The following is a 27,595-nucleotide window of genomic DNA, read 5'->3' as shown; positions in this document are numbered from 1 at the left end:
TAAATGGACTTGTACTTGTATAGCGCTTTCCTTGTCTTCACACTGATGGCAAGGTGCCACATGCCCATCAGGACTATCTCACAGCAGCAGGCACAGCCTACAGGAGCAATTTTGGGGTTAAGCGTCCTGCCCAAGGACCCAATCGACATGGACTAGCAGAACCACCGATCCTCTGATTGAAGGACGACCCACTCTATCACTGAGCCGCAGTCGCTCAGTGTGTTCACACTGACATGTATGGAGAGATGCAGGGCACTATGAGTACCTAGATATTGCAGCCTCATCATAACAATCAAAAAGAGCTTGGATTTCCTTTTTGAAATTCAGGAACAACTCTGGCTTCTTGTCAGACTGGCCTCATCATGACTCAGCCTTCAGTCCAGTGATCTGTCCAGTGATCTGCCAACCAAAGGGGACAATTGACAGAAGAGTAGAACCATTTTCTTTCTCTCTTTGTCTGTCTGTGTTGTAATCTGTCCTCTCATAGACACTTTACACAAACACAGTACATTTACTGTGTCGACACCACAGACAACATATGTCATCAGCATGTCAGTAAAATGACAGCTTGGTTGGTGATACACAGCGTGGTGTCAGATACTCTGTAATTATCCTCCTCCCATACCTTGTGCCTTCCTGTCACCGGCACCATATTATAGGTAACTAGAGAGGGATGACAAAGGAAATACAGCGCACATACTTTGTATTGTTGTCTCTGCAGGTGCACCTTTTACATATCTTTGCCTCTTGCCTCTGCTTTCATCTCAGCAGCATGTCTGACACAGATTGGGGGTGGGAAACAATATTCTCTGGAAGCACAGTACAGATCCCTGCAGGGGGATTTGCCCCCTTACATTTTCTTATTATTAGCAGCATTATGTATGAGATGTGATTTTATAAAATTAAACAGAACAAAAAGGTTCTTTTACTACAGATGCCTTATCACAGGCATTCATTAATTTTATATTAAGTTTAATATTTCACAGGGTTTAAGCATTTCACTTCACCAAAAATCGATTTTTTGCCAGCTTCTCTTGGCAGTGATTTTAGCAGAAACCATTAAGCACATAATAACAAATAAGTTAGTCAATATTGAGAACATGCTTATTCGGTTCAATCAGTTACTGATTTAATTTGGAAACAATGTTGTATGTGAATGGTGATGACAGGAAAAAAACGTCAAGGAGGGTAAAAACAAGATAGGGTCTGTGTTACAAGATGGGTCTGGTGGGTTATCGACATCGACGCAGATAACGCACTGGTCAGTCTGCCCCGGTTGACAGACACCCCAGAAGCAGGGGGCCCCATCTGTCTCCGCAGGGAGACGGCCTTTCCATGCCAAAATAGAGATGGTCGCGACGCAACGCAAAGTCAAAATGAATAAAGAAATGGCTACTTGCTAGATCCGTAAATGTAAGGTAGCCAGTTAGCTTACCTCAGCCCAAAGAATAGAAAAAGAGGGGAATAGCTAGCTTGGCTTTTTCCAAAGGTAACACAATTTACCAACCTGCACCTCTAAAGCTCACCAATTAACAGTTTATATTGTGTTTGTTTGAAACATACAAACATTGAAGTGTAAACACAACATGACATGTAAACACAACAGCTTTAGAAATGCTGGTAGGTGGATTTCGTTATCTTTGGATGGAGCCAGGCTACCTGTTTCCCCGTTTCCAGTCTTTGTGCAAAGCTAAGCTAACTGGCTGTTGACTATAGCTTTATATTAACCATACAGTGAGAATAGCATCAATCTCCTCATCTAACAAATGACAAAAAGCAAATAAAATTATTCCTTTAACACATAATAAGACATATTTGCATATTAACCAGAGTAGACTACTTTTTAAAAATGCTGAAGGACAAACCAGGTCTAAAGCCAAAGATGCAAAGGTTCGCTTTGACATTCATTGTTTATTGTCTCTTAGCTGAATGAGAAAACAAATGCTGGCGGCGGACACATTCACACTTCCTGATTTAATCCTCATGAAATCCAAAGGAAAACAAGCAAAAGAATAAAGGGTGAGAGCGAATGCCAAGTCACTTTAATCTTTCGAGAGCTATTTTTCCTCCAGTTAGTTCCACATTAGCAACTAAAAAAGAAATGCTTTTGGTTTCGAAGGGATAAGAAAGTAAAAACCTGTGGAAGCATGATGATGAGGTTCGACCTCACTCAGCCCAGAAACACAGTCTTTTGATTATTTTGGTGTTTTACGTAGACAAGAAAACATTTGCTGTCTGACACACAGACAGATGGCTCTCCAGGCGATTCATTTTCTGTGCCAGACACAGCCGACATTTACCAGCAGGGACACAAACACAAACTTCCGCAAGCACACATGCACACACACCTGTCTTGATATAGGAAGAATAGGTATTCATACTGCAATAAAAAAAAATTTAAAAACTGTCTTTCAGTTTCAAAGCAGTTGATTAGAGATACTACTGAACCTTTAAGCTACACTGCTGAGAAAGCTGATTTTCCTGTTATCTTGTTCTCTCTCACCCAAAAACTGTGTGTTCCCGTCAAAATAATGGAAAAAGCAATGAAAGTGATGTGACAAAAAACGTGGTGGAAGTGAGATTGAGCTCTGTTGTAGCTCTCTAATGGCCTGACTGAGGATGATGTCAACAGGATCACTACATTCATCTGAAACTTATTTTAAAATGTGCTTTTATTGTGCAAGAAAAAAAGCTGCTCATGAATATGTGGAAACTAAATCAGTGGTGGCTCTGCTCTCATCTCATTCTTTTGATTTGCTGGTTTGTATTCATCTGTGATTCCTGTTAATTGTTTTGATGGTTATCAGATACATTTTCTTTGCATTTGTTTAGTAATGAAGACAATTATTTTGGAGCTCTGTGTGACTATCATTGTCATCAAACAATTTAGTGACCACTTTGATCGTGTAAATGGAAACATTGTGGCGAAAGCGAGTCCCATCAGGATTAATAAGCTTCTCTGTGGGAAGCTTGAGAGCAGTCAGAATAGATTTACGTATATTAGTATTAATTTTATACTCTGATGAGTTGACAGACTCTAATTCATGATAAGTAATGAATATGACTGCTGTCAGCTTACATTTGCCGAGGTTAGTTGTTGCTATTGCTTTAGAGAGATGCTCCTGTTAAAGGCTGTGAAGCAATACAAACATTTGATGAACATTTGTTTGACAGGATATATATATATATATATATATATATATACACAATATTGTACACTGTTCGTAGCTATACCTACTACAAGTAATGCAATGTAATTTGTATATACACCAAGAACTAAATTTGACAATCCATGTAATAGTAAACCAGGAAGTAAGAGCGACACATTCCACGTAAGGGGAATGTTGCGATAGATGGATGGGTAGGTCCAAAAACACCTGACTTTCACTGTGGAGACAGCTATTCATGTCCCAAACAAGAAGTCAACAATAATTTGTCACATACCTTTCATACTTAATCAAACCACGATCTTCTTCTAAACCTAACCAAGTAGTTTAGTTGCCTGAACCTAACCGGGTTGTTTTATTTTGAAAAGACTGTGTTGACACGTGTTGCTGGACATCCTCAGGAGAACATATACAAAAAATTAATAACTTTTCTTAAGTTAAGATAAGTTGCACAGGTGCTACATATGTCATATATTTAATTATCAGACTATTGCTTAGGCCGTCATTACTACATTAATCATGACAAGATGTATCAGGATCTAGCATAGTTACATTTTTTCAGGGAATCCATGAAAAAATGTATTGCATACTTTTAAATTGCATACTTTTTTTGGCAGATTTTGGATTTCATTTATTTTCTTTTGGTCACTTAGAGGCAGCAGAATCAGCTGTAAACAAAACATTGACATATTACCATCTTATAAATTTGGGTTAGCAAACACTTTCAGCAAAATGACCATCCCACTGGAGTAAAGTTTGTCATACCAGATGAATTTATGTCCAATATTACTTCTTCTTTTAACCATCTTGTTATTCACTATGTTCACAGTCAAATGATTTGTTTCGGTGACATTGCACTGGCATGCCAGATGTATGCATTTTTTTATTATTTTGAAATAGATTTTGGAATAAATGGTATGCTGCACATCTCTTCACTTCACCTCTATACGTCTGACATTTTGAACCGAACAAATTACCAATTTCAAAAAGTATTAAAAAGTAATAATGTTTTCATAACCACAAGCAGGTCTGTTCCCTGCACACCTCCACTGTGTTCGGTAAGTGCACACTGGAGGATACTCCGAGCGGACTGGAGTGCATGTTTCCAAAGGTCTAAGGGTCTTCACAATGGGCATGAAACTATGCATTTTCTATTCTGTCTCAGGAAGGCACCACTGTGAATATCTCAGACTCATTAGTGAGTAGAGTGCCTCTTTCCCTTTCTTCTACACTGATAGATGTGTGTCTAAAGGGAGCAAAATATGCACCGGTCCAATTTGTTTCCGTCAGGTAGATCTGTCGCGTCACAACAAGGGCAGCTCCGATCTATTTAGCAAAGTGAGTCTTAGATAACAAGCTCTGCCACAGTCTGTGCTGTTATATTCACTGTAAAAGCCAGAGCCTGATTAAAGTAAACAAAGAATTAATTTACAGCGTGTTTTCGAGGAATGTCATTTGGCAGAAGGCTTCCATTGGGAGCAGAAGCCAAATGCAGCATTGGAGTAGCTGACAGGGCGTTCCGCTGCAAACCAGAGTTCAGCATCCAAATGATGCTGACAGGTCGGTGTGGAGAGAGGCAAAACCACAGGTCTCCTGCATTTAGCCCTGTCAAACACAGTTTATATACTGTGTGCAGACGCCTTCCCTGGTGCTAACTGTATCAGCCGTCAGAGGGAAGCTGTTTGGACAGAACAGTGTAAAGACCAATTAAGTTGATATTCTAACAACTCAACAAACAGTTTTTTGGAACATCCAAATATGCTTTAATAAAATGTATACCAGAGTGTATTGTTATGTAGATTAAAGTGTTGTGAACTCTTTTATTCAAAATACAAAATGATTCACTACTCCGCAACAAAGAACTTGGAATCATGTGTCTCTTACTTTGGGCACAGTTCAGCTTGCATGTGTTTACTCTCCTGCAACATTCAAGACGTAAGCTAAGTATTCATTAAAGTTTAACAAATACCAAGGAGGCATTGAGGCCCCCTCCAATTTGGACCATACCAAGAGACTACTGTACTCACTCTATCAGACATAACGCAGCAACCAGATAACAACAAGACTGAAGAGCTCTCACCTCTAATCACCCAACCACTTCTGGAAGAAATGTAGGGACAAGTGACCATCCTGGGATTCAGGCCATATGTGCCTTTAACAGCGGAGAAAGCTATCATTGATGTTGGGGATATTGTTAAAAACCAATATACACACTTCTAAGCCATGGTAGACCTGCAGCTTTTATAACATCAAAGGGCTAGGATCCAAACTCTATGATCAAGCTGTATTACATGTCATTTTGCACACACCCAAGTGTAGGATGATTGGTGCTGCACTTTTAGATGGAAAAAAGGTACAATGGCACAATATCAAGTTAGAGAAGAGAGGGACACACCAACCAGAACTAATATAATTTCCATGAATTCCATTTTGTGATGATCAAACAAACTTGATGGGTAAACCAAACATTAAAAACAGCTTCTGTTTGGATCAAAGCCTTTTAGACAGGACCTACATGTCAAATCCAATGATCTAAGAAATACAAAATAAGATCTAAAAATATCTGAGTCTTGTTCTTTAAATGTGGCTCAACTAATTCAGGCTAACGTTTATTCTCAGCTGATTTGGTTCTTTGAAAGCAGTTTGATAATTGATTTGTGAATTCTGGATGAAGTTGTCTTGAATAGCACTAAATAAAGTTAAAATGAGTAGAGAGTTGAAACCATAATCAGAAATTCATATGATTCATGGACACAAGTCTCTTTATTATCTCCGCAGGAAGATTATGTATTCGGTAGTGTATGTGTGTGTGCGTGAGTTTGAGTGCATCCCTATGTCTGTCCACAGCTAATCTTACATACTACTGGACTCATCCGCCTAAACTTGTTTTGGCTCAATAATAACTTTATACTCAAGGACCTCTTATGGTTGCAGTGATTCACACTTTTTGAAAACATATTTTCATTGATTGTTTATACCATCACTGGCTCCTCATTACTCCTAACCAGACTGTAGGGGCCGCAAGTGATCAACAACTGCTTCAGTTTGGAATCTTGTTTCTGCTACGGGTTACGGATTGTTCCTCTCTTGATTTACACGCCTAGGTAAGACAAAAGCATATACAGTGCTGTGAAAAAGTATTTGCCCCCTTCCTGGTTTCTTATTTTTTTGCATATTTGTCACACTTAAATGTTTCAGATCATCAAACAAATTTTTATATTAGACAAAGATAACCAGAGTAAATACAAAATGCAGTTTTTAAATGATGATTTAATTTATTAAGGGAGAAAAGCTATCCAAACCGACTTGGCCCTATGTGAAAAAGTAATTGCCCCCTAAACCTAATAACTGGTTTTGCCACCCTTGGTGGCAACAATTGCAATCCAGCGTTTGCGATAACTGGCAATGAGTCTTTCACATCGCTGTGGAGGAATTTTGGCCCACTCTTCTTTGCAGAATTGTTTTAATTCAGCCACATTGGATGGTTTTCGATCAGAAACGGCTTGTTGAAGGTACACATCTCAATCAGATTTAAGTCCAGGCTTTGACTAGGCCACTCCAAAACCTTCATTTTGCTTTTTTTGAGCCATTCAGAGGTGGACTTGCTGGTGTGTTTCGGATCATTGTCCTGCTGCATAACCAAAGTGCGCTTGAGCTTGAGGTCACGAACTGATGGCTCGACATTCTCCTTCAGGATTTTCTGGTAGAGAGCAGAATTCATGGTTCCATAAATTATGGCAAGTTGTCCAGGTCCTGCAGCTGCAAAGCAGCCTCAGACCATCACAATACCACCACCATGTGTGACTGTTGGTATGATGTTGTTTTTATGATGTAACGGGACGCACACCTTCCAAAAAGTTCAACTTTTGTCTCGTCAGTCCACCGAATATTTGCCCAAAAGTCTCGGGGATCATCAAGATGTTTTTTGGCAAATGTGAGACGACCCTTTGTGTTCTTTTTGGTCAGCAGTGGCTTTCGCCTTGGAACTCTCCCATGGGTGCTATTTCTGCCCAGTCTCTTTCTTATTGTTGAATCATGAACACTGATCTTAACTGAGGCGAGTGAGGTCTGCAGTTCTTTAGATGTTGTTCTGGGGTCTTTCCAGACTGATTCATGTCAGTTACTTTGTTTCTCATCTGTTCTTGAATTTCTTTACATCGCGGCATGATGTGTTGCTTTTTGAGATCTTTTAGCCAACTTCACTTTGTCAGACAGGTTCTATTTAAGTGATTTCTTGATTCAACAGGTCTGGCAGTAATCAGGCCTGGGTGTGGATAGTGAAATTGAACTCAGCTTTCCAAAAAATCACAGTTCATTCATGATTTATCAAGGGGGGGCAATTACTTTTTCACATAGGCCAAGTAGGTTTGGATAGCTTTTCTCCCTTAATAAAAGAAATTATCATTTGAAAACTGCATATTGTATTTACTAGGGTTATCTTTGTCTAATATTAAAATGTGTTTGATGATCTGAAACATTTAAGTGTGACAAATATGCAAAAAAATAAGAAACCAGGAAGGGGGCAAATACTTTTTCACAGCACTGTATGTATGCTACCCGGCACAAACGGATTGTGCACTGTGTTTGGCTAACAGAGCTTCTTTGAGGAACCAAAAACATTCAGACGTCTAGTCGGAATAGCTTCTTTCCACGTATAAAGAACAGAGCCCTGGTGTCTTTAAAGAAATGTATTCATCGATACAGAGACCAAAGTTTGCAGTGAAACCTTATCTCAGGTAATTCAAGTCTGACCACAAAACTTAACAAGAAGCTGTCATACTATTGTAGCTTGGTTGTGAATATAGGCTTCAGAGAGAGACTGAAAGACTAAAGGAAAGACAGAGATAGAGAGCACCTCAGGCAGAGAGGAGGGAAATAGCTGAATACTATTAAAAGCTTGTCATATTTGCAGATTCTTTCTCTTGGCATAAAGTTTTCAACGTGTTACAACAGTTGTGAATACAGAGAGAACAAGACATCTCGCTGTGATTGTAGCATAGTTCAAAACATGCTTGTCAACAGGATGATATTGACTGATGACAAATGTATCAACAAATCAAATATTTATGTGTTTTCACTCTTCTATTTTACCAATGTGTTTGCAATGACAATGTTCCAGCTACATTTCTTTAATGGAAATACTGTAGTCATAAAATATTGGGTGGAAATCAAGAAATTAAAATACGTATTTTGTTGAATTTGGGGCTGGCACCAAGACCCTAAAATCTGTCCCTACTGATCATACAGTACGCTATGAGGTTAGACTTTGGTGGCGAAAATCTTTAAACTATTAGAAAGTTTAGAAAAAGTATCACTGTTTGGAAAAACTGTTTTACTCACATTCATCCACACCGCTATAACACAAAGCTCCGTCTGTATCAGACTACATCCTCCTGCCCCTCCTGGGACATTATGTTTCTGTATGTGCACATGGTTCAACTTTGTACTCTAAGACACTAAGCTCATTTTCCCAAACTTCAGTCCAGCAAGAGTGACTGATCTAAGTCTGTTTTTGGGTCAGCGAGAGGCAGTGCTGGGTCTGACCTGATCTGTGTTGTTTGTATATATGTGTGTGTGTGTGTGTGTACCCAGAAGAAGCTCCAGTCCTTTCACATCTCCAGTTCTTGAACTGGAGCAGAGCAACTGGGAAGGATCACACACACACACACAAGTGTCTTGTGGGCCGACCATCACTCAGAGAAACCCCAAGGCTTCGTCCCAAATACTGAAAATACATTTCACCCTAAAACTTACGGCAGCGATCAGGTGAAAAGTTTTTTTCTAATCTTTTTAGCCAGCTTTTATCTAACTTAATGTTATCTATTAAAGTCATTGTACAGATAAAAACAAAGAGTTTGGTGAAATTAAGTGGCCTGACAGCGTTTAGTTTGTTTTCTCACAATACCGCCAACAGTATATTAGAAGCTGTTTCATTCATCTTCTTTTGTTTGGTTGATCTGGTGGGTCTTTGTCCTTTTGTCTGTGTTCTCTTTGTTAATGCAATCATGGCTTTGCACTTTGTAGATAAGTTATAGGGGGAAATAGGGCTGCACGATTATGGCCAAAATCATAATCAAAATTATTTTGATCAATATTGAGATCACAATTATTCATTAATTTTAGGGACATCTTTTTACTGCACTTTCACGTTTAAATGAACAAGAACACTGCTTCCACTTCCATTGTTGTGCTACAGTCTGGCTAATGTACAAATCTTTGCATCAGACTGGTCCTTATCACAGTGCATCTCGTAGAAGGAAAAAATAAGTAAAATAGTATCAACACTTTTTTATCCAAAATTAAATCAGCATTTTTCAGGTGGTTGAACAAGTTAGTTGTATTGCTATGCGGCGCAGACACAACTCTAACGCACTCTGTGCATATGATTTGTTCTTGGTTAACATCACTTGCCCTAAATCCCAAAAACTTCCAAACAACGGATGATGATCCATTTTGGGGGACTAGCTCCTCGCCTTCTGCTCCTGACATTTGATTTACCTTTCACACGACACCCGTGACCGTCCACTCTCTGTTCTGTTGTCTGTCTCTCTACTCTTCTACTAATACCGGAGTCGACTGCAGACAGAACTTGTTTTGAGGCTGCCGCTGCAGAGTGCGCGCATGACACCTCCCATCTCGTTCTCCCCCTGGTGGTTGGCTGACTGTTAGTTGAGGAAGCGCTTGATTTGATATCTAGCAGAGCACGCATTTTAAACGTCAATATCGCTGACGATCATGCTCATTTAATTGTGGCAGCCAAAATCGTGTTCGCGATTACAATTTGATTAATTGTGCAGCCCTAGGGGGGAACATTAAAAACAGAGCTCTAAACCAATGAGGGTCTGGGCTGTTCACATCATGTTAATCACATGCAAACAGAGTATAAACACACACACACACACACACACACACACACACACACACACACACACACACACACACACACACACACACACACACACACTATCTCTGCTTATCCCTGTCTGTCATAGATCCCCTGGACATTATTTCAAATGATGCCTGACAAGCAACCAGCAACCAAAGCAGTTAAATAAGCTGGGATATAAATAAATCCACCACATCTGCCTCAATCAGTCACTTCCTGTCTGCAAGAGACAGGCACTAATGGACACTCAAGGAGTTAATGTAGCCATTTACCCTTGATGCATCTGTGTAGGAGTCAGTGATGCCCCGTCCTCTGCTTACTGTGTGCTTGGCTCTTCCTGTCAGATTCTCGAGCCTCCAGACAACCTGGAGCACACTGAACTGGCCTGTCATTGGCTGCCACACAGTCTGACCTTACTGCTAATAATAACAGCAAGGCCATCAACCCTCTAAACTCTGCTGACTGTTGCTGTAGGAGAAGCGATGTTGAGTGATATGATGACGAGACAGAAGCAGACAACAAGGAAAAATAACAGCTCAGACTAACATTTCATGTTGATAGCCAAAGTAATTGTATATGTCTGAGTGTCTCTGTTGTATACAGATGTTTCTTAGCATGAGGTAATAGTTGTGTCTTTGTTGAGCTCCTTTTCCATCCAATTCTCTGCAAAAATCATACCTGCAAACTCATAAGAGGTGAAAAAGGTGACAATCACCAAAACACGAAACCCTGCCAGGGTTTATTTTTTTAAATACAAAATATTTGTATTATTATGTTCCGGTTTAACGTTAATGAGTGACCGCGTGAACTGAACCGGAACACAGGGAGGCTGCATGTTTCATCATGTTACATTTCTTTCCTCCTAATTCACGATAACGACAAACGTTAACAGTCGACAAAGTTCCGCATGCAGTGGACGTTATAATTAACCCCGCAAGTCTGAACTGTAACGGTACGTAGCGTAACTTAAACTGTAACGGAGGGAAATGAAGACGGTGTAGACATCTGATTGGCCAAGACTTGACACATCACATCAAAGATGTTTTATCGCGAAGATCACAACATCACCTTTTCTCCTCGTCTCACTCCAATCTGAGAAACGCTGCCCAATCCCTCACAAACTGGGTTGAGCACATGCCTTTTGCTTTCTCATTGTTTGTCAGCACTGTAATATTTGTAGACAGTTTTATTATATGTCCTTTCTTTACATAGAGTAGGTAATGTATTTCACGTCTGTATAGAACATATTTAGTGTTGCTGATCTGACATTAAACCGCAGTGAAAAAGCACAGAGAGGCAAACAGTACCTCTGCCTCAATGAAGGGGGCGTGTGAGAGCCCACGGGTCAGGTTTATGCTTGTTCTGTCGTTGCTCTTCTTCTACAGTTCTCTTCTTCTTATATTTTGCTTTGACCACAAAAATGTAAGATTCTATATCCAAGCTTAAAAATGTCTCAAAAAACAAGGAAATATGAACAAATCAACAGCAATTCAACGTCGTACAGGTAAAGTAACCTTTGATTTGTTTGTTGTTCTCTTTATATATCCATAGTTGTTACACAGATTATCACGAAATCTCACGATGTTCGGGGGTGGTGCCCGCGAGCGCTCCGCTTCTGAAACGCTCCCGGTGGGGCAGATCGGTGGGGCAGATTGCGGCGCACACACTCCCGGTGGAATCAAATATGTACCTTACCTATGTGTGTGTAAATAATGCCGATATGAAATATTAAAAACAACCAGTAGTCAATGTGCAAGCTGCCAATTGAATGGTGATGTAAGCTACTCTATTGGGTTCATGTATTTGTAAATCTGATAAAGCCTGATATGTAGTGTCAGTGCCTCACCAGCCACGAACCTCACCGCACATCACTGGATACTGGCAGCCTCTGGACATGACTTGCTGATGAATCCATGGGCTAACTATTTGAAACGAGCGCCTTAATTTAGTTAACATAACTACAAAAAGCAACTGAATCTAACGTCAACACCTTTATACAGTAATTTACGTTCTAATGTAACAGGATATTTTTAAGTGTTTGCAGTTTTGGTGAGAGTTTGTCCTGTGCCAAGCCAAGCATCACTCTTTCAATGAAGTTGAAAGTGTTTTTCATGGATTTAGGGTAGTCCAAAACACACACACACACACACACACACACACACACACACACGTTGTATCCACATTAGTAGGCCTAAAACAGTTTTGACCAGTTTACAGATGTCCAGGAAAGAAGATGAAGGAAATTAAGTATTGAAGTCTTCCTCACACTCAATTTTCTTTGCCATCCTCATTAGATTGTATTAGATAGTGTATTCGAGGGAGAGATATGATCTGCCTCTTGTGCATTATACACAACCGGAGATGGCAAGCAGGCTTAGCACCGTTGAGCTGAGCTCAGCAGTGCAACCCAGTGACATGGACTGCAAACGGAGTTAGTTCAATATATGGCTGCTTCACCTTATGAGTGATGCTACAAGCTTAGCTCATGTGAAGCCAGGAAAATACACCTTTATCCTTCTCCATCTAAAAAATGTTAATTTTTGGAGGGCATTTCTGCATTATTCGATAGTAACAGTAGAGAGACAGAAAAGGCAGGGATGAGAGAGGCGATGACATGCAGCAAAGGGCTCCGTCCAAATCAACTTCCGGCCGCTGTGGTTGGGACTCAGCCTTGCTGTGATACGCCTCTACATTTGAATCTCAGACCGTCTTTATGCTTTTATGTCTCCACGCTGGCATCAGCCTTGGCTTGAGGCATTATGTTTTTGGGTTGTCCGTCATTATTATTATCTCAAGATCACCTTGACGGAATTTCTTCAAATTTGAAACAAAGGTCCACTTGGACTCACAGTCGAAATTTGGTGGTCAAAGATCACAGGTCACCGTGACCTCACAAAACACGTTTCTGGCCATAACTCAAGAATTCATATGCTAATTATGACAATTTCACACAAATGTCTAGGATAAGTAACTATGAGAACTTACAAAGCAAGAGTGGTAGAAGTGACTGGGGTCATCACCAAGTAGAACAGGGAGGCCTCTGAGTACAAGGGTTCACATTGCTATCACATCTGGTATCTAGATGTGGATAATTAACAAAAAAAGTTAAAGATTATGCAACATTTAAATCTGACAGTACAAATATGTTTGTCAATGTGACAATGAAACTGCCACCAGAATCTTTGTTTGACAGTACGTACTAACCCGTGAATCAATTTGCTGCACAAACTCAAATGCAAATGTCTCTCCAACACTTCCTTTCTTGGACTTGAAGATTGTGACAAAGTGCGGTGTGTAGCGGTCCACAGCATCAACAAAGTCATTCTGCAGGTTTGTGGTGGCTCTAGTTAAACTCTGCAAACACCTAGAACACACAGAAAAAAAACATACAGTGACTAAATCGGCTTGGACCAATGTGGACATTTTTGAAAACCATTCTGCAAACAAAAACACCGTCACAACTGTTGACATCACTGCAATTGCCAAATTTAATCATTTAGTATTTAATCACCAAGCTGAGTGACAGGACAAAGTATTGATTGAAAATGTATTTAACCTTTGCTACAGCTAGCTAGTCTATTAATTCTAATAAGATTGTAGCATTGTAAACGCTTTGTCAAAAACTGCTCTACCGCTGATTATAACTCCTTAAGCTTAAATATCCTCCAAATTATAGGCTACTAGCATCTCACCTTTAGTGAACCGGCATCCCGTGTTGACGAAGCAGCTCTTCAAGAGCCCTCAGGCAGTTGCTATGAGCACTTTTTCTGAAAAAGACAAAGAATGTGTGTATACATACATACATACATACATACACACACTATTGATATTAATGTAAATTAATTTACATAAATACATACCGTATCTGAGGCTTCATTCATAAAACAATTCAAAAGTAGCATTTCCTCAGTATTAATTTTGTGTGCCAACAACAAAAATAACAATAAATGTACAAGCCAATGTGAAATAAACATTTGATTTTGTTAAACTAATCTTTTGTCATGCTTCTTGAGGAGTTTACACAGGTCAAAGAAGCTAGCTAAGACCATTAATATCCCTGACACAGACAAAACAATGACTGGGTCTTAACGTTATACAAGCCTCCTCGATATAATTGTGGGAATTTTTCCTTTTTCCCCCTTGTCTAACGTTACCATAAAATGGAGATTGAGATGATTTCTCCTTCATCATCTGTCACAGGCAGCTTAACGTGGCTGACAGCTCGAGAGGGGCAAGGAAAGACGTTAATTTGCGCATTCAGTGAGGCTAAAGAGCGGCGTGCAAGCGCAACTGCAGCTTTTAAAGGCACTTTCACTGGAATTGAATTAACGTTGAATGAAGCCGGTGGCTACTCACGTCCATGTGAAATAAACTATGACAGTGTGTTGGAAAGACTGCTACAACGTGTAATGGTAATTTTTTACGTAGTATATATTTCTACCTAGTATATTGTATTAATGCATAAGTAATTTTGCTCTGGACTTTGTTGAACTTCACCGTGTCTCTGTTGTGCAAAAGAATAATTCTCCCTTGCCTGTTCACATAGATAACTAACTGTGTTGTATGAGAATGTTCCATGCTGAGGCCTTTGGGCCGCTTGTTTTGGTTGCTGGCCGTTTGTTTTCACTTGTTGTTCCCATCAGTCTGAGACCAAAAGTCTGAGACCGAGATGTCTGTAACGTTGGCCATCGGCCCCCACCTTTGCTCATTCTGTATAAAGAAAGCTTGTTCACGTTTTTCGAGGTTTTTCCTCACTGAGACTGTACGCATTCTGTTGTGATGATTGAACCTTCTCTGCGCAGAGAATAAATACTTAAAACACAACCTGGTTTTTGGTTTTATGTATTTCAGCATTAGAAGACTCACGCAAAGGTATAGGATTTTTTTTCCACCACAAACGGCACTGGAGTTATTAAATACACAGATGTAGCATTGATCCACCTACCCTAACTGTTGCGTTCACTACCGCGATATTATTGTTTCCTTCAACCACGCTTTGCATGCTATATAAAAACATGTCCGCTAACGTCATACACCCATCACGTAATGTAAAATAATATAACTCCACCGCTAACAAACAGTACTGTTAAATAGTCTCATAATTGTCCACCTAACGCGGCTGCAAACCACACGTTTCAACAACACCGTGTTTAACGTCGCCTCTGCACAAAGCACGGTTCAAGCTGCATTCACTTGTAACTCGGAATTTCCAAGTTATAAATGTTGTGCGACCTGCGACCAAAATGAGTTGGCTGTATCAACTCAAAGAAAACCGAACATTTAAAATGTACATCGGACTTTCTATTTTCGTTATGGAACAATTAAAATATGTTTTCAGGCGAACCTGGAGCAGTGGTGGGAAAAGCTAGTCTTTAGGCTACCGCCAAAACATGCCTGAACAAGTTAAGCTAATAGACTAATTTGCAGTGAGTGTTAGCTAAGTCAGCTAACGTCGGCTAGTTAACGATTAGCACGCGTTAGCTCGAGCTAGCTAACATTGGCAGCAGTCAGAAACAAACATTTTACACATAGTTGCTGTTTGCTTGATAACTTATGTTAAGGTCTCAAATCTCTTAGACAAAGGGAAGCCGCATGTCTCCCACTGCTGCGTCTTTCATCAGCAAAGCAGTGCTAAAAAATCAGCTGGTCCAAGCTAAAATCAAATCAAAAGATATTTAATAACTACAGAAGCAAAACAGTTACAGACCAAATACACTATTAATAACAAAACAAACATATCAATTTCATGAAAGTGAGGCCCTGTCCGGGCCACGCAACAGACACGTACGGTATGTCTACCCCATGGTCAGGAGGAGGTCTGATTCTCTCCTCGGATTTACAGTTCTCTTGCCCCCCCCAAAGTTACATTCCTCAGCCTATCAATCAGCTCCACGATTGGCTGAAATCCAATAAACTCCCCCTTTGACCAGAACTCATTGTTCTGGTCAAACACCTCACACAGCCAGCACGTATACTTCCCCCGCTGCTGGCACATTCCTCAAACCCCCTTTACAGACACTCAATATACATACAATTCCTCACACTTACCTCAATATTCTTCAAAAGACAAAATTAATTTAATACATTTTACAGTGTACAGCCTTCGTTGATGACATTGCAAGTCATGTGACCAAGTGTAGTCATGGTGACCACCATTCGGAAAGGAGGAGAGCTTCCAGAGAGAGAAGGAGCTGCAGAGACGGAGCAGAGTGATGAAGGAGGAGCGTCACAACCAAATGGAGGAAGAGATCAAGCTCCTGACACAGCAAAACTCCAGGTACATAACCTCAGCCTTCAGGAGCTCACCCAAAAAGCTGACAAGGAGAAGGCGCAGTTTAAAAAGGAGGAGACAAAGGCAAAGAAGGAGGTGGAAAAGACACTGAAGAAGGACAGGAAGGAGGAGGAGGAGGAGAGGGAAAAGAAAGAGAAGAAAGAGAGCGTGAAGAGAGAATAGGAGGAATTGAAAAGACTGAAGAAAGAGAGGAAAGAAGATGAGAAAAGGAGGAACTGAAAGGACAAAGGAAAGAAAAGAAGTTGAGGGAGAAGAAAGAGAAGGAGAGGAAGTAGAAGAGAGAGAAGCAACATCCTTTCTCAGCTCCTCACCCATCACTACTATCCCATCCCCACTTCTAACCTATCCCTATTCTAACCTATCATCACTTCTAATCTATCCTTATTCTAACCAATCCTCACTTCTAACCTATCCCTATTCTAACCAATCCTCACTTCTAACCTATCCCTATTCTAACCAATCCTCACTTCTAACCTATCCCTATTCTAACCAATTCTCACTTCTAACCTATCCCTATTCTAACCTATCCCTATTCTAACCTATCATCACTTCTAATCTATCCTTATTCTAACCAATCCTCACTTCTAACCTATCCCTATTCTAACCAATCCTCACTTCTAACCTATCCCTATTCTAACCAATCCTCACTTCTAACCTATCCCTATTCTAACCAATTCTCACTTCTAACCTATCCCTATTCTAACCTATCCCTATTCTAACCTATCCTCACTTTTAACCTTCTAAGTTGTCTGGGGCAGTAGCCCCTGGTAGGGGCTCCCAAGGCAAACAGGTCTCAGGGGAGAGCCCAGACTAAGAGCGGTTCAAAACTGATGAATAGCAGCTCACGAGCCGATCGTCAGCAGCATAGACTAGCTCTTTACTGCATTTGACTGAAATCTTGAGTCAAATGCAGCAAATCAAATGTTTTAATCAATGTTAACTTAGAACCCACAATTTAATGTTTAAACACTATTTCACTGAATAAACACTAAAAAGTCCTCAAGGGCTCAGATTTATCACAGCTGTGAAATACTCTTCTCATTTTAACAGTAGTTAAAACATTTATAAGTGAATGCATCTTATCAATGGATTTGGATTTTTATCAACATTTACTGAAACAGTGCTAAAGGTGGGGTGTTGCATTGGGGATTAATTTAAATTCCAAACCATATTCAATATGAAATTGAACAATACAAATTATATCCCTTTTATCTGGAGCATGTTGCCCTTATTGGACATTTTACATTCAAACAAATATTTAACATTAAATCAAACTGAAGTGACATTTAGACATTTTATTAATGTGTTAATGTTACTTAAGCTGCTACCAACTCTTCTCCAACCAATCTTGTGTAAGTTAGGAATGTAGGTTAATGCAAATAAATACACGTGAGCACAAACACTTTAAACCAGGGGTGTCCAAACTTTTTTCAAAGAGGGCCAGATTTGATAATGTGAAAATGCCTAAGGGCCAACTGTCCCTGCTGACATTATTTTAAACAATACAAGTGACATATTAATACACTGTTATTTAATAATTGTATTTTCAATGACACATGCTGTCTGGTGGAAAACCCATCGCATGACTTGATTCAAGTATCAATCTATTAAAATACCAAGAAATGTGTGGTGCAAGCACAAGATGTGTCAATTGATTGATATAATCTGGATTGAACAAAACAATAATCGTTGGAGGAGATGTGTGCATCTCAGTTCAAGTGTCAGTTTAAACAGGAAAACTGTTATCATGACGTTTGAACCTCAAACCACATATTCCTTTTATTGAATGTATCCGAGAATTATGTATTAGTGATTTTGTTCAATAACATTCAGCGCCCATGTAAGAAGTAGTGTGATGCTCATAAAGTGCAGCAAATCAGTTAATCTTGATCAAACTACATGCAGAAACAAAAACTAAAGGCAGAAGTCAGACAAAAAATCTGCATGCTGTACTCACAGACCAAAATAAATGTAATGCCTGAAAAAGCCATTTGAGAGACATAACATAATACCAGATATGATGCTTATTTGAGCTAACGGGGCAGAGGAGCACTTAGACTGCTGAATGCCCCTCTGGTGTGACATTAGGTCAGAAATAAAGCAGTGTCCCATCAGACATATTCTGGTTAAATAAAATCATTCAAAAAGGGTGGCACACCACTGTGTGAACATAATTCATGGAAATCAATGGTTCCCTATACGCCATTCAGAGCATTAATATGGCAGCAAACAACTATTTTCTATGTAAAGATATAGTGGAGTAGTGTCTACCTGAGCAGAGAATGAAGTCGCTCTCCCTCTGACGCCGTCCCGACCGACGGCATCGAAGTGGAAGCGAAGATCCTCTGGTTCCCCGCCGGGTAAACACTGTCAGCTCTATAAGCACTGTTGCCATTGTTCACACTGTTATTTGCACCTTTAAGGTTGATATAATTGCATTTGAAAGTATAATCCATGGTGATCTCTATAGCAGACACACACACAGATATGCAGTGGACCGACATTTCCATTAACATTAACACAAACTACCCATTGAGAATAACCCAATGCCAACTAATTGTTAACCCTAAGCCTAAAACAACATATCAATAACTCTAATGTGTTGTTATAGCCATCCAAGACACGTGCACATCAAAGTTTGGTTGTTGTCTTTTTCCTTATGGAGGAAGAGGCTGAAAAAAAAAATCATTAAATAGTTGTGTAATGTCCATGTTTTGATGTTTATAAGGTCAAAAAAGTTTGACTGGAGTAAAGACTTCGTAAAAGTTACTTTGAGTTAATCGGCTTTCCCTTTTGATCAGTTATGATGCTGTTCAGATTCAACACAAACCTCACAGATATCACTGATACATTTGATTACTTTCTGTTCTGAGCTGATATTTGACACCTTCAGAATTCTATTAAAACACATATTGCAACGGAAAGTCTACAAACATATAATCCATCGTAAATCTTGAATGGATTTATTAACATCAAATATAATTCTGCATTTTCCAATAGCCCTGTTATCCTGAAAATAAAATGCACAACACATCCATATTTAAAGCTAATAGGAGACTTTGTAGTTTAATTCAGAATAAAACATTTCCAAAAACTAAAAAATTTAAATTCTGAAGTCGCCTTTCAGGTAGTGTCTGTGGATAAATGTGTGATTTGGAGAAGAAACTGCATTTACACACGTTTGATAAATTAGCCAGCTGTGTCTCTGACCACCGCTGGACATGATGGATAATCACATCATTAGTGGTGATGGGATTTGTGCGATTATAATCCAATCATCTAAGATGAATATTAACGGCAGGTGAAGTCACGGCACATTGTCTGTCTCAGGCACTGCTGGAGGAGGACAGCCGGAGGAATCAGTATAATCATATGGTGGGAAAGTCTGTCCACCCTTAACCTCCCTGACAACTGCTATTTTAGCACCCTCTGCTTCTCTGAGCGTCACACTCCCACGGAGAGATCAGCTGTCAACACTCCCACCAGTGACAGCTTTGTAATATGTGTGAGGACTCTTAAAAGTAATCTCTCTCCCCTGACGCCTTCAAGAGCCAACAAATAGCACAACCACCGTCAGAGGCTTGAGATAGTTTCCCTATCGGACGGCCCTGACCAGAGCCCTTCTGCTTGCTCCTGCAACTGAGAAGATAAGGCTGTTTTACTAATCACACACACACACACACACACACACACACACACACACACACACACACACACACACACACACACACACAGTCATTTAACCAGGTATCATTTCAACATTGTGAAATGATTCCTGGTTAAATTATAATTCATTTTTTTTAAACATTTCCAAAGAACACAGGCTTAGATACTATGTTTTTATAAATTGTTCAATTTGGTGTCTTTTTTGGTGTTATTTTTTATATTTACAGTATGATGTCATAAAAAATATATTTTTCTATCATAGTTTTCTGCAAATGTCATTACAGTTTTTAATCTTAAAAGCAACAAGCGGTAATGGAGTTTTATTGTTCAATATACAAAGATTGTGACTTGTTGACAGCTTGATGTCAAAAGATGAGACATGTGAAAGACAATAATTGCTATTCAAATAAACATTTGATTGCATTTGCAAATATCTTTGATGGGAGGAGTGCTGTACATGTTTTCCAATTAGAGTGAACTGGAGCTACCACAAGCATTTCTGTGCTTTCCCCAACATTAACTAATGCCGATTCAATCACAAGACCCTTTCACCATTAATAGAAAAAAACAACTCACAGTAGCTCCCGAGGACATTGCAGGTGTTTCTTCATTGTAAGGAAATAACGAAGAGGGCCCTTTTGACCTCTATTCCCAGCAAACTGAATTGACCTGCTGCATTAGTTTGAATCAAAGCTTATTTGTCAAGTGTTTTAATGCTCTACTGGTGTCTTTGCTTCGTTTCATGTTCTAACATTTTCTTAATGACTAGGTTCTATTTACTTCCTCTCTCTACTCTCTCACTTTCTGTATTTCATACTTTGTCTTTTGGGGAAGACGTCCAAATGGACTGGAACGGGTTGCCATTGAGTGCAGCTTTTCCCCAAACTCACTTATCATTCCCAAAGAAAACTTTTTTGAACGATGCCGGGTCCTCTAGTGAGAAGTTTTTCAATTCACAGCTCCGACTGACTTGAAGATAAATAAATGGAAAGACAAGCAGAGCATCTTCTCAGTGACCTTACTGTGACAACGTGTATATATGTGTGTGTGCTCTATGTGTGTGTGTGTATTTGCAACCTGAGTGTACAGTTTTCCACTCATGGACATGCTGGAGCAGTGTTATTGGTGCACTTAACGTTCCTCCCGGACCACGGCCCATGCAGCACTCAGCGGGGTGTCAGGACTTCACACATTTGTAAAGCAGCGAAACACAATGTGAAGAAGGTGACAGTGAGGCAGATGAGCTAATGCGATGTGCTGCTACAGGAACAAGAGCTTCAGGACATCAGCCCCTCTACACAGACACAATACAGAGTGGTTTGCCACATCTGGCCACACAAACACACACTTTATTTAGAAGCAAAAGGTCAGCTTGGCACATTTTAGCCCATCAGCAACGCCCCAGGTGACCGCTGGACACGATATCAGGAGCATGCCAAGTTGCCCAGAGGTGTCCACAGAGGCCAGCGTTTCCTCAGGCTCAGTGGATCTAAAAGGGTTTCCTCTGAGGTATGGCATAGTTGAAATTCAAAGCCAGTCCTCTGGCAAGCTGAACATGGATAAACTTACAGAGCAGCTGATGGAGCTTTGTTGGACAGCATATGAAGTGTGACAGAGATCTTTAAATGCCACTCTTTGGCGACGTGTGCACTATAGGGATGTCACACAAAGCTCCTGCCATCTGTAATGTGTTTATCTCACAAACGCATCTGTACTTAGATAATACCGGAGGTGGAAAGGGCTTACATTAGAAGGTGTTAGAAATTGTCTGTAGAAAAACACAACATACAAAATGACATATTTTAACCATATACCTAAAGTAAAGAATTAATACATTAATAATCCAATAATATAATATATATATTATATTTAAATTCTGCATAATAAGTACTTTTAGTAGCCTATCTTATATATACTTGCCAATCATTTTGTACTTTTACTCAAGTAACATTTGATTTCAGACTTTTACTGCACTGTGGTACTACTACTTTTACTTAAGTAAAAGTACTTCTTACACCACTGTGTGGGCATGATTTATTGACATAACTATTTTTTATAAATATTGTATTTGAAAACTACTACCAAAATGATTTGGGTGGAAATTAACAGTGGAAATTGATCAGAAGGTTTTTAGGCCGGATTGTGTGATTAAAAATTGGAAGTTGTGTTCATAATGGTAAAAAAAAATCAGATGAATATAAAGTTGGTGTCTATTTAAAAAAAATGAGAAAGCAACTGACAACAATCTAAAAAGCACCTCTGGCCATTTATATGCACTTTTGGGACGGCCCCTCACATCTGTCTGTATATGTTCAGAGCACATTATCTGTTCATATCCAAATCATGCATTTGTATTTGTTTCCCTAGTGTGTACTGACCTCTGGCAGGCACTACATTAGCCTACGAACTACACCCACACTCAAGACATTCATTAAAACTGATCTATGTTTTTCTTCCCACTATTCTCACTTGCTTTACTGCCACGTTTCATGCCTCCAAACAGTTAGACAGTCAACACTAAGAGATGAAGAAATGCATGAAGTTATATTGCATCCCAGCCCGCCCTGACATGGCGCTGTGCCATGCCATCCAATGCAAGCCAGGAGCTGCAGGAAAGGATGTGGGGCACAAAATCAATTTCCTTTGTCGTCTCACCAGGACCGGCTGCTCCCCTGGACCAAATAAAATATAATCCTGCCATGACTCCTCAATTAAAACAAACTCTAAAAACGCATATTACTCTCTGTGACTTCTCTCTATCATTTTCAAAAGGAGATTAGCCACGGAAATGGGTTCTTGACAATAACAGAAAAGTTATTAAAATAGAGAAGAGAGACAATTCAGGACATTTTGGTCTTTGCCAGTGGGTGAGGTCCTTGTCAGTAGAAGGCAGACTGTGAAAGTTGAAAAGAAGGTTCGAATTAATTTTGGGTGTGTGGTTACAAACTTAATCTCATTAAAAAATAATAGTAGATTGTCTACTGACAGTTGGTAAGATATTTAAAACATGTCTGCAGCAAAAAAGCGGCTGTAGCCAGCATAATTAAATAGCTACAGGCACAGCATAAATAATAAAACGCTTTAATAAACAAATGTATGAGGGGGAAAATGAGACCAATTTATTATTTGTTAACATCCTTCTGAGATGCAAAACACATATTTTCAAGGGGGAGCAAGAGCGTGCTGTTCCCCCGGGAATGACAGCAGAGATGAAAAATGAAGTTGAGTGACGAGTGGGGAGAAGGTGTAAATGGAAAGTTGTCAGTCACATATAAGCCCCCCCTCTGAATTCTCCTGAAGCTATAGATGATGTCTCCCGACCCCTGGCTTCTCTTCAGAGACTCAAACATGTGGCTGAGCTCCTCAGGATGATGAGAGAGGCAGAAGATGATAGCTTTCAGATGCATTTTTCTCTCCACGACTTAGTAAGGGCACGGAGGAAAGTGGACGGAAATGAGAGGTTGATGACCTGTGAAGTATAGAGAAAGGAAACAAAGTGAAAGCGAGGAATATTTTTGAAGAAGTAAGAGAAGGAGAGTGACGGCAATCAAGAAAATTGTTATTATGTAACAGGAAGGCTGTGCTGGTTTCTTATTCATAGATTCATAGTGCTGCTTCATGTGAGGTGATCATGACTAAGAAGAAATCACCACACCAATGATGGAGGATTGGCATTGTTGCAACATTTAAAAAGTATATGCGCTTTATGTGTTCATACATATATAAAATAACTATATTATTTACTTTGTGTAGGTTAGTCTAATGCCACATTTTACTAAACACAAAATACGGATAGCACTGTATGAAATAGGTACGGATGTACAAAAGAAACAGCATATCAGTACTGCATAATGCATATTATGTTATTTATTGTGTTCTTTTCTTTTTATACTAATTCCTACAGTTTTATTCCAATATGAGACCATTTCAAATCCAAAAAGAAGTACCGTGGGTTATGATGGATGAAAGGGACCAATTGCAGGCAAGTAAGGCAAAGGTTGTAAATAAACCCAATGTAACTAACATAAACCAACAACTAATGAGGACAGTTTGCTGTTTTTTGGGATTTATAATCAATGTTGGAAAAAAGATTTAAATTAGGTATTCATGTGTGGTATGAAAAGTCTCCTTGTCAGCAGTCCTTCCAGACTCAGCATTTCACACTCTTTGTGCTGCTGTCGGGAATGATTTAGTGTATTTCTGCTGTTTTACAGATGTGTGGACCTCTGAGGCACACGGAGAATGAGTAATCCCTTTCTTGACCTTACACACTCCCCACTGTTTGAACAGCCCCACCTCACAGCCTCTGGTAAATGTTGGCATTAGCATTTTGGCATTTCCACTGTTTGTACATTTTTTTGCATGTGTGATTCGTATTGAGCTTCAGCTCGAGTGTGTAGCCAGTGCTCTGTATTAGTCTAGCGATGCCAAACCAGACATTTTTCACAGTTTTAAAAAACCTCATACTGTCATGAATTCAGAAGGGCCCTGCCTGAACAGGAGGGCAGAAATCTTAGACGTCAAGAACATCCTCAGTAGATATTCCCAACATGCTGCCTGCCCTTTACAGGGGGTCAAAAGCTCACTTTTCACTGATCTCATTACAGACAGTGGCATTTCATTAGCCGGGATCTATCATAAAGCACCATTATCTCTCCATCTGATGGAGTCTGCTGCTCACAGCCTCCCAGGCCTGCTATAAATGATAGCTAATCTAATCCTGGAGCTCAGTGAGTCCCAAGTGAGGAGAGGGGTGAAAAAAAGAGGGGTTAGAAGAAGAGTGAAGGCAAAAAAAAGAGAACTTTAGAGCTAAAACATGACAAAGCCTGACAAAGTAGAGTTGGACTAATTTCTTGTCCTCCCTGTTTGGATAGTGTTTGTCTTCATTGCTTTATGAAGACAAACACTATCCAAGCCTGGAGGAATCAAACTTTTGATAAATGTGCTTCATATATTCAATATCACTTAACTTTTGTTTTGACGTAGTTTTTTAGAAAAGGGAAAATTCGTCACCATTTATATGGATGTGCAATCAGTGTTGATGGTAAATGTAGTCAACTGAAGCTACAAATTTGGCTTTTTGCGTGCTGTTTTGAGAGAGTCAGTGACGTAGTTATTGGTAAGAAAGAATTAAAGGCTAATTCAGCTTGGATTTGTAGTCTCTGCCTCTGGGTAGCCCGGAGTTGGCAAACTTTAGATGCCACTAAAAAAACACTTCTTTGATCTCATGATTTGCAAACTAGCTATGTGTCCAACGGTGAACATGGCAAGTATGTCAATCATTAACACTGATTGACATATAAGGTGCCAAATTTTCCCTTTAAGGTCAATTATACATTCAATCCAATGCTTGCCTTAATTATGTTAGCCAGCGTGATAACTGTCAGATTGGCTGGTTTATTCCGCACCGAAAGACTCTCATCCTAAATTTAAAAGGTATTCAATACATTCAGCCACAGTGACGTCCTCCGCCACCTTAGCAGCCCTCTCTAGGGAGCTCTCCATGACGGCAATGTAAGTGGTTTGACCTCTCAACCCCTCCGTGTGTGTGGGAGGATGTTAACAGTCAAGTTACCAAAGGTAATTATCTCAATTTCAGGGAACTGTGCTATGAGATTATGTTATAGGTTTCAATCAACAGCAGAAAAGTGACCCGACCCTCCTTATTTATGGGTCCTTGAAATAATAGGAGGCTTGATGTATTGATATCACAGCTGTATGTTTTCAGCACACTGGCGTCATTGCATGCTACTGATTCTCAGCTCAAGAACCCCAAGGATGAAAAAAACAAAAAACAGACACGCATGAATTCATCTGGTTTTCAGTGAAGACTTATTTTTGGGGCGATTTGTGTGAAATCCTGGCAAAGACGGCGTCGCTCGGTTGTCGTATACGCTGTCACAGACGGGCTGAAGTGGCTCTCAGCTGCCGGCTGTCAGCCGAGTGACAGACAATCTATGAAAGCCTTTTGAAGTGTAAACCACCAGAGCTCTGTTACGTTCAATTACGTTAAATGTTTCTGTTGCTATGGACATTGCCTAGTGTTACCAATTCAATATTGACTAAATTGGAAGAGAAAAAAAAAGCCGTGGAGAGTCAGTCAATAACTGATTTATCACAAGGGCCTTAAACTCAGAAAATGATATACTCTCTCAAACACTTAAAAAGCAGAGTTAGAGTGATGTGTTTGCTGACATATCAGTCCAGTATTGTCCTTTGAGTTTAAACTAGATTAAACTTTTGCCTACTTCTGAACAACGTACAGACAGTCCCGTTCTTTCCACCCTGACATCAAATGTAGCAGTTGCATTAACACACACAGTTACCATATAGCGTAAAACGGTCAAAACCATTTGCCCTTCCGGGGTCAAACACCTGACCATTACGGTGATTTCGGGACCTATATACCTGAGCCCAGGACATGAATACAGCGCCACCCAACACAGAGTTGTATTCAACACCATATTTGGCTCTAACAGCAACGATTATAGTATAACAGTTATAGGAGGGTGTAATGTTTTATATTAAATGTAGTGATTATATGTAGGTCTTCATTGTAAACAAAAACATAAATATTGTAAAGGCTAGTCCAATTGACCCATTTTCTTTGTTTCTATTACATTTTCCCATTTTTTCCTAGAGCAGTAAGCGTGCTAATTGTGTTAGCCAATTAGCTGGTTGTGACCCATGCAGCAGGCCGTTGAATCCAGTCTCGGGTGAGTGTGTAGCAGCACGTCGGGCCACCGCACGCCAACGACGGACTGCTGCACGGGCAGCTGGTTACTGAAAGATCAAGTGACACATTACACACAGAAGGTTCATTCCCATCCACAGCCTGCAGTGATTGTTTTTGAGAAATCTAGTGGGCCATTGATTTACTGCTTATTCTTTCATTGAACAAAAGAAAGGGCCAAAAAGTTGGCAACTAGTGTAGTGATAATAAAATTGTATTTGCATAGGACTTTACAGGATAAAAAAAAATAAAAAATCATAAACCCATGTAAGCCCCCCCCCAATATGATATAGGCTAAACAGATTGGAAACATGAGAGCACATATATTTGAAGCTCCATACATAAAATTGCGGTGCAAATACAAAATAAGAGACTCAAATAAATAAAATAACATGACGACGTATGTTGTTTTTTCTCCTGTCCTCCCCAATGAGTCAATAGAAATTTCAGTAATTTTGAGGGTATAGGGTTGTAAACCAAAGTATTTTGACTATTGACTATGGTGCTAGATGAACAGCCAGGCATCGCCAAAGTTACTAGGATTCCTCATCTGAGAAGCATAAATGTCTACAAAAAATGTCATGGAAATTGTTGGTGAGGGAAATTGTGCAAAATAAATAAAGAATTTGTTTTCTAAACAAAAACAAATGACTTTGAGGTTAGTAACCAAAATATTACCCTATAAAAGCAAATATCAAATATGACTAAAAAATAGGTATGAGTGAGTATTTGTGTTTGAGAGTAAAAGGTGGAGAGGGAAAAGCTATTTGTGCATCTCTCTGCTTAATAGAATAGATAATGAGAATTTAATAGCATTTTCCGGGCAGTACGTGGTTACCCATAATTCCCAT

At 39.6% G+C, this 27,595-nt stretch overlaps 2 long non-coding RNA genes across 2 annotated transcripts in view; both read right to left on the bottom strand.

The window, feature by feature from the left end:
• Positions 1-13,822, bottom strand: part of LOC137878202 (uncharacterized) — a 34,973-nt gene extending 21,151 nt beyond the window's left edge. Inside the window, exons 1-3 of the long non-coding RNA XR_011103597.1 lie at positions 13,746-13,822; positions 13,258-13,417; positions 13,039-13,131 (exon numbers count right to left, since the gene is read on the bottom strand). This is a non-coding gene — a long non-coding RNA (uncharacterized lncRNA). The remainder of the gene's footprint in view (positions 1-13,038; positions 13,132-13,257; positions 13,418-13,745) is intronic.
• Positions 13,823-23,186: 9,364 nt separating this feature from the next.
• LOC137878125 (uncharacterized) overlaps positions 23,187-27,595 on the bottom strand; it is a 53,918-nt gene continuing 49,509 nt past the window's right edge. The window contains exon 4 of the long non-coding RNA XR_011103591.1: positions 23,187-23,480. This is a non-coding gene — a long non-coding RNA (uncharacterized lncRNA). The remainder of the gene's footprint in view (positions 23,481-27,595) is intronic.

Source organism: Cebidichthys violaceus, unplaced genomic scaffold, assembly GCF_023349555.1.
Source record: "Cebidichthys violaceus isolate CVI_PGR_0920_01 unplaced genomic scaffold, fCebVio1.0.p SCAF_23, whole genome shotgun sequence".
In the NCBI taxonomy this organism is placed as follows: domain Eukaryota; kingdom Metazoa; phylum Chordata; class Actinopteri; order Perciformes; family Stichaeidae; genus Cebidichthys; species Cebidichthys violaceus.
This window is presented reverse-complemented; position numbering and strand designations above follow the sequence as displayed.